We start from the raw sequence: 14,999 nt of genomic DNA, 5'->3' as shown, positions 1-14,999 counted from the left end.
TCCTTATTTTTTAAAATTTGTTCTTTTTAGTTATACATGACAGTACAATGTATTTTGACATATCATACACTCATGGGATATAACTTCCCATTCTTGTGGTGGTATATGACGTGGAGTTACTCTAGTCATGTATCCACATATGAACATAGGAAAGCTATGTCCAATTCATTCTACTGTCTTTCCCATTCCCTTACCCCCATTTCCCACTGTCCACTCTGCTAAACCTTTACTCCTCCCTCCCCCCTCCCCATCTGTGTGTCAGCATCTGCATATCAGAGAGAACATTTGGCCTTTTGTTTTGGGGGATTGGCTTATCTCACTTAACATGATAGCCTCCAGTTCCATCCATTTACCAGCAAATGCCATAATTTCGTTCTTTTTTATGGCTGAGTAATATTCCATCGGGTATATGTAGCACATTTTCTTTATCTATTCATCTAATGAAGGGCACCTAGGTTGGTTCCATAGCTTAGCTATTATGAATTGAGCTGCTATGAACATTTATGTGGCCATGTCACTGCAGTATGCTGATTTTAAGTCCTTTGGATATATGCCAAAGGGTGGTTGCATTCCAAGTTTTCTGAGGAATCTTCATACTGCTTTCCAGAGTGGATACACCAATTTGCAGTCCCATCAGCAATGTATGAGTGTACGTTTCCCCCACATTCTCACCAACATTTATTGTTACTTGTATTCTTTCTTGTGGGGAGGAGTATGGGGTGGTTCCAGGGATTGAACTCAGGGGTACTTGACCACTGAGCCACATCCCCAGCCCTATTTTGTATTTTATTAAGAAACAGGATCTCACTGAGTTGCTTAGTGCCTTGCTTTTGCTGATGCTGGCTTTGAACTCTCAATCCTCCTGCCTCAGCCTCCCTAGCTGCTAGGATTACAGGCATATGCCACCGGGCCCGGCCATACTTGTATTCTTGACAATTGCCATCTGACTGAGTGAGAGGAAATCTCAGTGTAGATTTAATTTGCATTTCTCTAATTACTAGTGATGTTGAACATTTTTTCATTTATTTGTTGACCATTCACGTTTCTTCTTCTGTGAAGTGTCTTGTTAGTTCCAATTGTATCTTTTTGTTCTATAGTTTCTTTAGTTTTTGTTTGGAGGATCTATCCAGTGGTGAGAGAGGTATGTTAAAGTCACCTAGTATTATTATGTTGTGGTTTATTTGCTTTTTGAAATTGAGAAGGGTTTGTTTAACATACACAGAGGCTCCATTGCTTGGGGCATAGATATTTATGATTGTTATGTCTTGTTGATATATAATTCCCTTAAGCCATATGAAATGTCCTTCTTTGTCCCTTCTGATTAACTTTGGCTTGAAGTCCACTTTATATGATAGGAGGATAGAAACCTCTGCTTGTTTATGAGATCCATGTAGGTGATATATTTTTTCCCATCCTTTTACTGTCAGGCTGTGGGTGGCTTTGCCTGTAAGGTGAGTCTCACAGAGATAGCATATTGTTGGTTCTTGTTTTTTAATCCAAACTGCCAGTGTTCATCTTTTTAAAATATTTTTATTAGTTGTTCATGGACCTTTATTTTACCTACTTATTTATATGTGGTGCCTTGCACATGCTAAACAAGCACTCTACCACTGAGCCACAACCCCAGCCAAATGTTATTATTGAGATATGATTTTTATTCCTTGTCATTTTGATTTATTTCTGGTTTTTAATTTGAATTAGTTTCTCCATTGATTCACTGTTCTCTCTCTCTCTCTCTCTCTCTCTCTCTCTCTCTCTCTCTTTTGTACCAGGGATTGAACTCATGGGCGCTCAACCACCGAGCCATATCCCCAGCCCTATTTTGTATTTCACTTAGAGACAGGGTCTCACCATTGCTGAGGCTGGCTTTCAACTTGCAATCCTCCTGTCTCAGCTCCCCAAGCTGCTGGGATTACAGGCTTGCCTGGCTTGATTCACTGTTCTTTTAGTGTAGTTCTTCCCTTTGCTGGTTTTTACTTTTATTTTTCATTTCTTCTTCATGAAATATCTTATTGAGTATGTTTTTTTAATGCAGGCTTTCTAGTTGTGAACTCTTAACTTTTGTTTATCATGGAAGGTTTTTATTTTATCATCAGTTCTGAAGCTTAATTTTGCTGGATGTAGTATTCTTGGCTGACATCTATTTTTCTTTTAGAGCTTGGTATATATTATTCCTAGACCTCTAGCTTTGAGGGTCTGGATTGAAAGGTCAGCTGAGATCTGGATTGGTTTCCCTCTAAATGTTACCTATTGTCTTTCTCTGGCAACCTTTAAAATTCTATCCTTATTCTGTATGTTAGGCATTTTCATAATAATGTGACTTGGTGTGGGTCTGTTGTAATTTTGTATATTTGGGGTCCTGTAAGCCTCCTGTATTTGATTTTCCATTACGCTCTTTAGGTCTGGGAAATTTTCTGATATTATTTCATTGAAAAGATGGTGTATTCCTTTCCTCTGTATCTCTGAGCCTCCCTCTAGCTCCATAAATCTTAAATTTGTTTTTTTTTTCTCTTGTTATCCCATATTTCTTGGAAGTTCTGTTCATGGTCTCTTAACATCTTTTCTCCATGGTTGTTTTCAAGATTAAATATTTTGTCTTCATTGCTTGAAACTCTATCTTCCAAGTGATCTAGTCTGTTGGTGATGCTTTCAATTGAATTTTTAGTGTGTTTTATTGTTTCCTTCATTTTGAGGATTTCTGCTCCCCCCATCTCTCTTAATTGAAGTGATCTTTCACTTTCTGTATTTTCTCTCTGATTTCATTCCTTATACTATCCTTTTCTTCACAGATCAGTTTAACTATGTACATTCTCTGAAATTTCTTCCATTGTGGTGGCAATGCATTGTTATTGGATATCTTGGTGTGTGTTTGGGTAATTTGTTTCCTTGCTTTTTCATGTTGTTTGTGTGTCTATCCATCTAATAGTGTGGATCTTAGGCAGTCAAGTTTCTAACCCGTGGACTTCTGGTGTCCCTGAAGGTTTCTGGAACCTCACTGGCTGAGAAGCTGCCTGTCTGCTTTCTTGGTTTTATGCCATGCAGTAGCCAGGAGAATGATCTCCTCTATTTCACCACAGTGAGTATTTTTTCTTTGGTTTGTGAGATTTTCAACCTTTTCCTTTAATTAATTTCCCCAGCTGTGGATCTCCTCTATTTCTTGTCTTCACTTTCAGATTCTCTGTCATATTCTTCAGTGGCTGTCCTTTGCTCATTTTCCTTTTATAACTCTTCTAATTGCTCAATGAGGCAGAGTTGATATGATCAGCCGTATTATGACCTTCTCAGGTCTGTGGTGTCTTGTGTCCAGATGGATTAATTAAATCCCAATGCTACACACACACACACACACTTTTGACTGAAGATCTCATTCACCTTTCTCCTTAGATACCACAATTTCAATTCTCTTTTTTTGAGATAAAGGGAAATGATTCTCTATCATTTTTGTTGTTTGGAACAGCTAAATACATCCATTTGGTACCTCATTGACTTTATTTCCCTTTATTTTGTTTTCCACTAGATGAGCCAAAAGTCTTCTACAAGCCTCTCTATTAAATTTAATAATACCATCTTTGGTTAGAGTCCTGGTCTCTGTTATCTCAATTACAGGGAATTCTTCAGCCTGCAAATCCATAACTATTTTTCAATCATCTTTAGAAAGTTAACTCATCACATCCCATTGCTATAACCAGAATAGGCTTGTTTGTAAATAGAGGTTGGATATTCTGGGAGCATTCTAGTTGTCCCTTAAACTGTGTCCACACTGCTCAAACAACATCACAGAGAGAACCACAGTGCTGAGACGGGCCAGGGATGTGCCGGCTGCATTTTTACAGCATTCTGACTCCTCCCAAGGATAATCCAAAATCTCGGAGTACCAACAACCTGCTCACATAGACACTTGTAATCCATGAGCCCAACAGATGCTTGGTTATAAACCCAAACGGTTGAATATCAACATTTACTCTCATTACTTTATTGATAATGTTGGATTTCCCAACATATGGATATCCAATATCCACATGTTAAGGTTTGGAAGTGAGGTGTCCCCCAGAAGCTCACGTGTGAGACAATGCAAGAAGGTTTGGAGGATAAATGATTGGGTTATAGCCTTAACCTGATCAGAGAATTAATTCCTGGTGGGATTATTTGAGTGGTAACTGGAGGCAGGTAGGATGTGGCTAGAGGAAGTGGTTCCTTGGGGGCATGGTTATAGGGTATATATTTTTATCTGGACAGTGGAGTCTCTCTCTCTGCTTCGTGGTCATCATGTGAGCCGTTTCCCTCTGCCATACACTCTGCCATGATGTTCTGCCTCACCTTCAGCCCCAAGGAATGGAGCTGGCCTTCTATGGACCACTGAAACCATGAGTCCCCTAAGTAAACTGTTCTTCCTAAAATCTTTCTGGTCAGATCCTTAAGTCACAACAACAAAATAGCTGACTTAACACCACAAAAAAGCACAATATTCATATTTGGATTAGTAGTTGGCAAATGAGATAAACACAGATGCAAAACCAAGTGCAATCATAATCTTTGAGAGTCTGTTATGGTGATTCCATTGAGTAAATTTGACTTTTCTCATGGAAAACTAATATGGCAAATTTGGTAATATCTATAAATAATTGCTGATGTCTCTCGTTGAGGCTTTGATAATACCAGGTTGGTAAAATTCTGAAGAAATAAGACAGTCATGTGAAAATGTGCATACTACAGTGTATTAAATAATGTTAGCAGCAATTGCTCCTCTACATTTGTCTTCCAGGTGGAGCTTCAGGGTGTACCTTGGTAGAAGACCCCACTGTCATCTTCTGGAATTGGGTCATCTTCTGTGTTGTCCCATGCTAGTGGTGGGCTGCATGTGGAGATGCAGCACAGTGGGTGGGACTGTCTCCTCCATTTAAATTTCTCTGCTTCCTCTTTTCTGCTTTCTTTTGGGTTATCTGAACATTTTTTTTAGTATTCCATTTTCATTTATTTATTGAACTTATGAATGTAGCTCAAGTAATTTTTAGTTGTTGGTCTGGGAGCTATAACGTGAAACTCAACTTTTCACAGTCTAATTAGAATCAACCTTTGACTCCCTAGGTGGACTGAGGAAACCTTACCACCTTATGGATCACTTTACACTCTCCCCTGAGTAGTAGTTATCTTATGATGCACATCTATCTGAACTCCAAACTCCATCAAACACGTCATAGTTTTGGTGAATATACTTTGAAGAACTCAATAAGGAAATAATACTCCATTATATTTATCCAGATATTTACCATTTCTATTGCTACTTGTTGTCGTTATTCCAAGTTTTCTTCCGGTATCCATTCCCTATGTAGAGAACTTCTTTTACAGTTCTTTCAGACCAGGACTACAGACAATGAATTCTTTTAGTTTTCCTTCATCCCAGAATGCATTTATTTCATCTTCATTTTTTAATATTTTCACTACTGGATAAAGAATTCTGGGTTGAGTTCTTTCAGCATTTTGAAAATGTTCCACTGTCTTCTCGTCTCCATGATTTATAATGAGAAATCTATGGTAATTCAAACTGTTGATCCCCTATAGGTCAATGTAGGTCCAGTTTATTCTTTCTTTTCTTTTCTTTCTTTCTTTCTTTTTTTCTTTTTTTTTCTTTTTCTTTTTGCAGTGCTGGGTGATAGAACCAAGGCCTTAAGCATGATAAGCAAGTGATATACTACTGAGCTATTTCCACAGCCCTATAATGTCTAATTTTTATTTGGCAGATTTCAATATTCTTTTATTTGGCTTTATTTTTATCAGTTTGATTAGGATATATCTGGGCATGGATTTCTTTGACCTTCTCCTATTTGAGGTCCACTGGGCTTCTGGAATCTTAAGGTTTGTCTTTTGCCAAACCTGGGATATTTTCAACCATTATTTCTTTTTGTTATTCAGATTGTACAACTTCTATTGATCTGTCTCCAAGTTCACTATTTTCTATCATCTCTAACCAGCAAGTTTCTTTTTTCAGTTATTGTATTTTTCAGTTCTAAAGTTTCCATTTTTTTCTTTATAGATTCTATTTATTTGATAAGAACCTCTGTCATCCTGTCTTTATTGTCTGTGGATTGGCTTTTGCCAGGCAAGTTGAGTTTTCCTGGTTCTTTGTATGGTGAGTAGTTTCAGATTGTGTTCCAGGCATTTAAAAACATTTATGAGACTCTGGGTCTTGTCTAAACCGTATGGAAAATCACTAGCAGGTACACAATCAGACAGAGTTTAGGTTACTAGTTCCATCCAGCCTTCTGTGGGTTGTGCTGCCAGAGTCAGTGTTGTTTTCAAAGCTTTTGAAGTACTATTAGATCTGTCCCACATATGAGCCACACGATGATGAGTCTGGCACTTTGGGGGTGCTAGACTATAGTGTGGCTCAGTTCTCAAAGTCTACATGTGCTGTGAGAATGAGATGCACACATGAGTAGCTCAGGGGTGAGCCCAGAGGTTCATAAACATTTCCAAGGGGTCACTTTCTGAAGCTCCTCCTTCACCCCAATCTCCACAGTTCTTTCTGGTTCCCTGATCCCTCACTGTTAGTCTCCAGTTAGTTCGCTCTCTCTGAAAGCCAGGACTTGAGTTTCCCTGTTCTGCGATGTGTTCCTACAACTGTGCTCATATCTGTGGCTGAGCAGAGGAAAAACAGAGGATAAAAGCAACGGGGGATTCTCCCACTGTCTTGGGACCACAGATCCATCCTCCACGAAGACAGAAAAGTCCTCTTCCCTCAGAGTTTGGCTTTGGCAGGTTCCTGCTGCTACCACAGGGTAAAAGAAAATGGAGGAGTGTGGGGTGGGGAGAAGAGGAGGAGGAAAAGGAGGATGGACGGAGGGAAGGAAGAATAAGAGAAGAGAAAAAAAGAAGGAAGAGGAGGAGGGAGGACGAAGAAGAAAACATCAAGGACGACCAGGAACGGGGAGAAACAGATCTCCTTAGCTCTCTCTCTGAATAGTAGACGTTCCCTTTCCCACTTCTCTGGCCAAAACTAGAGAGCCTCTCCCGGTCTCCCTCTGTCCCTGTGCAGGTGCCCACTCCCAGGTTCCAAGTGGCACTGAGTTCAGGATGGGGAATATTGGAGAGAAACACTTGTAAGCTCACCAGCAGTTCTGTGATGCTGTAAGTTGTTTCCTGGTCTGCCTGTCACAGTGGCTTTCCGTGGGAGGGGCAGGGGGCACGGAGCCTCTTCTACCTCACCCAGACCTGGAACTCGGTGGAGATCGCTTGAATCACCTACTTAGTTTTGGGTTTTGGGTCTTCAAACAAGAATTGGTCATTCTGGGAGCAGGGCATGTAGCATAGTTGTAGAGGGCTTGCTGATGGATGTGCAAGACCCTGGGTTCAATTCCCACCACTGCTAAGCAAAAAAAAAAAAAAATCCATCAAAACAAACCAAAAAAGGAAAAAAAAAAGAAAAGAAATGGTTATCCTGAGATGTTCATTGCCAATAATATATATATATAAATCTGAGGAAGAAAAAAATCTGATCATATTAGGAAGAAAAAAAATCTAATATCTTTGGTTTAAAAAACTCTCAGGTTTTTACTTTTGAGGGAAACATAGACTCTTATGACTTAACAGCCAGCTGCTTTGACACCTGAATCTTTTTCTTGGCTTGCCACGGTGGTGGACAGCCTTCTACAGATGGTTACTCACCCTCAGGTGACAGACAGAGTGCCAGGCTTCTGTCCAACCTCATAGTTAATCACAACATAGTACCACCATTACCTAGGATTTGATGATTTAGAGCAGCAAGAAACCAATAAATTTTCTCCCTCACTCATGGTGCCAAATCATTGTGGAGTTTGAAACATTGCTGCAGGTACTGATACTGTATCTTCACTGTCAGAACAGAAATCTCAGTTTGAGATGAAGATGCGATTTTGCACTGAGATTTTGGTTTGTTGATGTTAGACTGATACAGGGGGAGGCGAAATCAAAGCAAAAACACTCGCACTACTGCCCAAGAAAAATTCAGGTGCTAATATCCAGATGGCATTTTTGGAAAATTGTCTCTTTTTATGTCGGTCTGGTCTGAGGCAGGGGTTTGCAGTAAATGGTCCACATGGTTCCATTTGACTCTGATGATAGGCAAAACTTCCCTCTTCATCATTCTGGCCACTGGTGAATTCACAAGGCAGATGAATTTTATGTCTTTGTAAAAAAATAACAGAATAGCAGAAAGGTGCACACACATTTGGAGGCAGGAGATTTGCAAGGAAATCTTTTCCCCCAGCTTTACTACAAGTGACAAAGTTGTATATTTTTAAGGTGTGCAATGTGATGTCTCGATACGTGTACATATTGTGGAATGATGACCACAATCAAGTTAATTAACATAGTCACCATCTCACATAGTTAACCTTTGTGTGTGTGTATTTGGTAAGAATACTTAAGATCTACTCCCTTAGAAAATTTTAAATATGCCTTACAGATATTAACTAGTCACCGTGCTTTATATCAGGTCTCCAGAGTTTAACTGTATGAAGTGTTAACTCTACTGCTTATGACCTTGGAAACTTTTTTATCAGATCTTTTTAGTTTGAAGCAGCAGGGCTCTTAGAACTGCAATAATTAAACATCACCTGCATGTACAAGTCACTGGAATGCAACAGTCAGCCTAAAATATCAACTGCTACCTTCATGACTTTTCTTGTCTTCTTGGAGAACCAATCCCTTTATCATTATGTAGTGCCCCCCCTTTATCCCCGATCATCTTTCTTTTTCTGAAGTTGCTTTGTCTGTAATTAATATGGGTATTCCAGTTTTTTTGATTAGTGTTTACGAAGTATATCTGTCTCTATCCCTTTACTTTTTCGGGGGAGGTACCAGGGATTAAACTCAGGGGCACTCGACCCCTGAGCCACATCCTCAGCCCTATTTTTTATTTTATTCAGAGACAGGTCTCACTGAGTTACTTAGCACCTTGCTTTTGCTGAGGCTGGCTTTGAACTCATGATCCTCCTGCCTCAGCCTCCTGAGTTATTGGGATTACAGGCGTGTGCCACTGTGCAGAGCTCCATCATTTACTTTTAATCTGACCTTTATATCTAAATTGTGTTTCTTATGGACAATACATAATTGGGTTCTTAAAAAAATTATTTCTGACTACCCCCCCCCCTTTTTTCCCCCAGGGCTGAGGATTGCACTCAGGGCCTTGCACTCGGCAGTGGGAGCAACTCCCCAGCCCTCCTCCTGTCTTTCTATTGCTTATTTAAAGCACTCACAGTTAAAGTGGCTACTGATGTGGTTAGAGCAACATTTACCATCTTTGCAATTATTCTTTTATTCACTGCGTTTGCACTCCCTGCTCCACTGGTCTTCTTCTCCCCCCTTCATGCCTTCAAAGCAAATATAGAATTTTGGCTCTGAATGTCTTTCACATGGAAACCAAAATTGGAGAAATACTATTGAAGGAGAATTTGAGAGATAATAGCACCTCATTTCTATTTTATCAGCATATTACCTATGATTAGTCTTTGTTTTCAAAAGAACATTGGCAGGTAACAGAGTTTCACTACTTGAGATTTTTAAATGATTCTTTTTCTATTCTTGGTGGGGCAGAAATAATGGGCTTTTATTCTCTCCAGGGACTAAATTACATGTACAGATAGTTTTGACAGTAGCTTTGTGCAATGTATAATTGTTTTTATGACTTATATCACAGGGAAACTGCTTGCAGTGTACCACATAAATCTTATTCTTGCTGTCTTAGTAATATGATTGTCAGGAATAAAATGATAAATGAAAGGAGCTGTGCGGTTTTAATTTTAAACCTAGTTTCAATTAAGTTTGTGGAATAAGCGGGTCTGTGATTCACGCTTTATCGAACAGTGGGGACTAGTACTTGGTTTTTGCACAGTTCCTTGGAATTGAAGGTAATGTTTGGCGAGTCTTTTCTCTGAGCACAGAATTTCATTTCCAGGAAGCGTCCTGTAGATGGCGCCATTGCCACTTATCACAGGGTGAAAGGCCGGCTTACTTAGGTGGTCAAGCTTTGCTAAATCATTTGATCATAGTGGGTCCAGGACAATCTAGTTTTTTGTTTTTGTGTGTGTGTTTTAATAATAGTAGTAGTAGTAGTAGTAATTACAGATACTTGCTTCAAATAGCCAAATATTAGGTGTTTCCTTATTTTGTAGCCCTTTCATCCACTGTCTAGCTCCTGGTATTACAATGACTCAAAACGTTCAGAAATCACTCCCTCATTTGGCTTTCCTGAAGCGGGTTCTTCCATCTCCCCCAGTCTCTGAGGCTCCTTTCTGTCTTCTGTCTCCTCTGGGGCCCTGGTCCTGAGCTGGCTCCTACAAAGGAAGCTTCTCAAGACACCGTCCAGGTCTTCTTGTCCCTCCTGTGTGCACTCTCCTGGCAGACGCATCCCTTTCTATGCGACTTCTCTGTAAATGATGCCAAGTTTACTTTCCCAGAGCTCCCCTTTTTCTTGCCTCACATCTCAGTGACCCCTGAACTCCTTTGTGAAAGGAGACCCCAGCATCATCATGCAGAAAGAATCCTGGAAACTAACCTGGGACGCTAGACCAGTCCTGGAGGGACACTGCCTGAACACAGTCAGCACGCACAGGGTGGCACTTAGAACCACACTGAAGTTCCTGGAGAGGACGGGAGAGACTAGAATACCCCCAGCATGTGGCATGAGGTTCCAGGCTATATCTCCTGAATTTCAAAGGGACAAGTGATGTCTGAGTTAGAAGCACAATTTTGGAGAAATGCCCAGCCCTACAGTGCTGTTTTATTTTCCCCTGGATATTGAGGGTTCACGGTTTCATAAAGTGTACGGTTCCAGAGATTCATTCTCCTCTTTTCTTCATGGTGTTGGGCATCAAACCCAGGGCCACGTGCATGATAGGCAAATACTTTACCACCAAGCGACACCCCCAGCACTTAGAGATTTCTTAAAAACTCCGTCATGATCCTTAACACATTTCTGAGAGCTATAAACACACAATTCCTAAGTTCTTAGCACTAACATTCCAGTGTTGCTATTCCCGGGTATTGCTGAGGCTGGGTAGATAAGGATGTTTCATCCTTAACATATGGGTGTGTCATACTTGATCAACACCACCCCCTCCCCCAATCCACTTAATTGTCAGGTCCTCAGTTCCCTGTCTCTGTGCTTTCCTTTCCATTAAAGACCCTGGTCTATTATTATTATTATTATTATTATTATTATTAGTAGTAGTAGCAGTAGTAGTAGTAGTAGTAGTACTGGGGATTGAACCCAGGGCTTTGTACATGCGAGGCAAGCACTCTACCACCTGAGCTGTCTCCCCAGCCCTCGCCTGCATTAGTATTCTACTAGCAGAGCCTCCTATTTATTTTCTGTACCTGGAGTTTCCTTTCTATCACCGTCAGACTCAGGTACTGTATTAATCTTTCTAATACATAGCTTATAACACTTCTGTGTTCTGTCTGAAACCTCGGTGCCTTCTGGGGGTCTCTGATACAGCAGCCCTTCTCTTTGTTATTTAAGGTCCCTGACTCTTCTGCCCCATTCCTGTCCTCAGTTTCATGCTCCAGGCCAACTGAACTCATCCCCTCCACCCTATGGCCCTGCCTTTCCCCTGGCTGTGCTACTCTCTGTGCATGTTTTTTCTTCCTGCTGCCTGGGTCACCTGATTCCTCCACCTCTTCTTTCAAGTCCAGTTCACAAGCATCCCTGCTCTGTGCAGGGCATCCAGTTAGCATGGCTGGAGGCATCTCTGCCTCCTCCAGGCTCCCTCGGTACCTCTCATCCCCGTCATAGTGACTTAAGTGCCTCAGCTCTGGAATGGGAAGTCAGGGCCTGACAGGTGATTTTCCATATCTTGTGCTAGCAAAGCCCACCAACGTAGGAAACGGTCATGTTCTTAGAAATGGAATCAAGTCGATATTTCACAGCAGTTTGTGATTTAAGTGATTTTCCTAAAGAGAGTAATCTAACATATTTTCAACACCGTGATGGTCACATTGCAGGTGTGGGTTAAATTGGGCTGCACGATTAACAGTCACCTCCGTCCCCTGAGGAACTGAGAGCTGTGTCAGGTATGACAGCACGAGCTCTCAGAGTTAGAGCCACCAAATTAAACCACAGAGCCCAGGGTCGGAGAGCCCTTCCCTCTAGTCATCCCTGAGGATGGGCTGATTGTAACTCCATTTTTTAGAAAAACTGAGTTCTAGGAAAGTTAATGAGCCCATTTCTCACAGGGAAGAGGCTCTGGAGCTGAGGCAACCATACTCATCTCCTTAGCTTCTAATTAGTTTCTAAAATTATCATTCCTTCTACTTATTTTTATTTGGAGGGGAGTTTTATCATTTAATTGATTTAGATAAGTTTCCAGTGACATCTAAGAGACACTTTGGTATTTGTAGAGGCCATGGGTCTAGAGAGGCTGGGTGGTGTGGCCTTGTGACCCAGGCTGTTGCTGGTGGCCCGCAGGAGGACTGCATTGAATTCTGCATTCCAGAGTATTTTAAAGGCATGCACTTTGACTGTCACCAGTCTTAAACAACTGCCCACCTGGGTCTGGGGAAAACAAGCAGGTCACCTTTCCAAAGTGGCTGGTGAAACTCATGCCTGCCCCCAAGGTGTCCATGTGTCCTCAGAAGGGTGTCATTCTATTTGAAAAAACAAATGAACCATTTATGACAAAGCGCAATAGAGATGGTTCAGTAATGGGGGCGATTAGTTTTTACCTTAATCAAGTATCAGTTCTTATTATGAAATTTATATTATCATCAATAAAGTTGGATTTTATCAGCCTCCAGAATTGAGGATCTTCCATAAATGTTTAGAAGACTTTGCTCCTGAGTTATATTTTCCTCCCATTGTGATGTTTCCGTTATCGACACCCCAGGCCAGGGGTTCTTATGCTGCTAGGGGATGTCATCTGGGGTTCTATCTTGATTTGGGGAATATATTGATATCTGGGGGTCGGCTATGAAGTTTCTTTGAGTGAAAGCAAACACTCCACTGTACGAGGCATTACTCCTGTGACACTTGACTCTCTTTAGAATAGTGATCACTGGAACCACCTGTTTACCTTGCGTTTACCACTTCACCAACATTTGCCAAAGATTCTGTGCTGATAACTGTCAGAAATACCGAGCGAGGTGCTCACATTTCCAGTAAGCTTTAGGTTATTCAAGATAAATTAAGGGACCAAAAGAGGATAACTGCAGGGTACAGTTTATAAGGGGGTGGTGCACAAAATACTATATTTACGTGTTCCTTTTTTAGGATTTAAGGAGCTACAAAGAGCTTAAAATTTCTAATTCTGATCAGGTGGAATTATTGCTTTGATAGCCCCACTGAGCGGGACGTCTCTGAAATTGGACTCCCTTGGCTGGTGGGCACAATGGCTTCTCTCCTGCTTTTGGAACTTGAGGGCAGACATTCATCTTGATGAATTCCCGAATTTAAAATCTGAATGCATTACATGGTTAAAGCAAGGAAGTAAGCATTTTATAACGGATTCTATCTCTGTTTCTCCTTTCTTCCTCTTTAGTCCACCCGCCTGACCTGATCCAAGAATGGTCAAGAGGAAGAGAGGAAAAACAGGTAGAATCCTTTGGTAAAGAATTCTGCTTTCTTGTGGAGCATTAAAAATGGAGCTGGGCCAGATCCACACATCCTAGACAATCACTGAACTTCTCAGAACAGTTCCCCAGGCCTAACTCTGTTCATAAACCATTAACCGATTTGCCAAGAGCTTACAGATAGGCAAGGGGACCCCAAGCAGCAGACCATGGGCTTTGGGAATTCCCTTCCCACATATGCTCCTCCTTCCTCTTGACTTGCCCCAAGTGCCACCTCCTCCCCATCCTGGCTCTCCCAAGCCTCCTTCCTGTTCACAGTATCCAGCTTTCCTCTAAGCACATAGGATTTCTATGGCAACCAGCTAAGATCATTTAAGGTCCTTTTCTGTCCGCATGCCAGGTTAAGTGTTAACTTTTAGATTAACCTCCCACTTGTTTGGCAATTAGGTTTTTCCCCCTCTCAACTGTATCAAAAGCACTTTGAGGGCTGTGGGGAGAGGGAGCGCTTGCATTTTCATATAGTGGAAAGCTTGGGACTTGGATGTGGGCCGACGGGTATTTGTATCTTGGCTGCAGCACTTTCTAATTATCTTCAGAGGGCTACACAATCTCCTTGAGCCCATTTCCCCAAATTCCACGTGAGAATTGTAAGAATTTAATTCTGGGAATTCAAACAAGGTATGGAAAGAACCTAGGACACAGTAGGTGGTCCATCAATAGGTGCTCTACTGTTATGTAGGAACTCTGCTTTTTATTTAATTTTTTGAATCCTCCATAGACACTTTCATATGCAGAGGCAGCATCTGAAGCATTGACAAAGATCCTCTGATAACTCAAGCCAATTGAGTTTGAAAGGTCAAAGTCAATACATATAAAATATATTGAAAATATACACCCCTGACTAACAACAATGACAACTAAACATAGAAAAAGCACATGTGGTAGGATGTTAATAAGTGCTAAATATAGATGATGGGCATTTGGGTTTAATTCTTTCCACTCTTCTGAATTAAAAAAAAAAAAAACTTGGGACAAAAGATCAGATAGTAAAAGCAACAAGATTATTTTATACTTTGGGAGAAATAAGGTTGATGCATGTTGTGGTTCAGATGTGAGGTGTCCCCCAAAAGCTCACTGTGAGACAAAGCAAGCATTTTCAGGGGTGAAGTGATTAGATTATGAGAGTTGTAGCCTAATTAGTGGATTGATCCATTTATAGGGATTAACTGGGTGGTAACTATAGGCAGGCAGGGTGTGGCAGGAGGAAATAGGTCACTGAGGGTTTGCCTTTGGGGTTTACATTTTGTACCCAGTGAGGGGAACTCTCTCTGCTTCTTGTTGTCATGCCCTGAGCTGCTTTCCTCCTCCACACCCTTTGGCCATGGTGTTCAGCCTTACCTCAGGCCCAGAGTAATGGAGGTGTCCATCTGCAACTCTGAAATTACGAGTGCCAAATA

The 14,999-nt window shown here is 41.1% G+C and overlaps 1 protein-coding gene and 1 long non-coding RNA gene across 4 annotated transcripts in view; one reads left to right on the top strand and one right to left on the bottom strand.

Moving 5' to 3' along the window:
- LOC125616101 overlaps window positions 1–14,807 on the top strand; it is a 67,859-nt gene extending 53,052 nt beyond the window's left edge. Inside the window, exon 4 of the long non-coding RNA XR_007346729.1 lies at window positions 13,512–14,807. This is a non-coding gene — a long non-coding RNA (uncharacterized LOC125616101). The remainder of the gene's footprint in view (window positions 1–13,511) is intronic.
- Mtus2 (microtubule associated scaffold protein 2) overlaps window positions 1–14,999 on the bottom strand; it is a 567,575-nt gene that overhangs the window by 118,287 nt on the left and 434,289 nt on the right. The gene's annotated exons all lie outside the window — the stretch shown is intronic.

This window comes from Marmota marmota, unplaced genomic scaffold (assembly GCF_001458135.2).
Source record: "Marmota marmota marmota unplaced genomic scaffold, marMar, whole genome shotgun sequence".
Classification (NCBI taxonomy): domain Eukaryota; kingdom Metazoa; phylum Chordata; class Mammalia; order Rodentia; family Sciuridae; genus Marmota; species Marmota marmota.
Note: the sequence above shows the minus strand (reverse complement) of the source record. Positions and strands in the feature narration are given on the sequence as shown.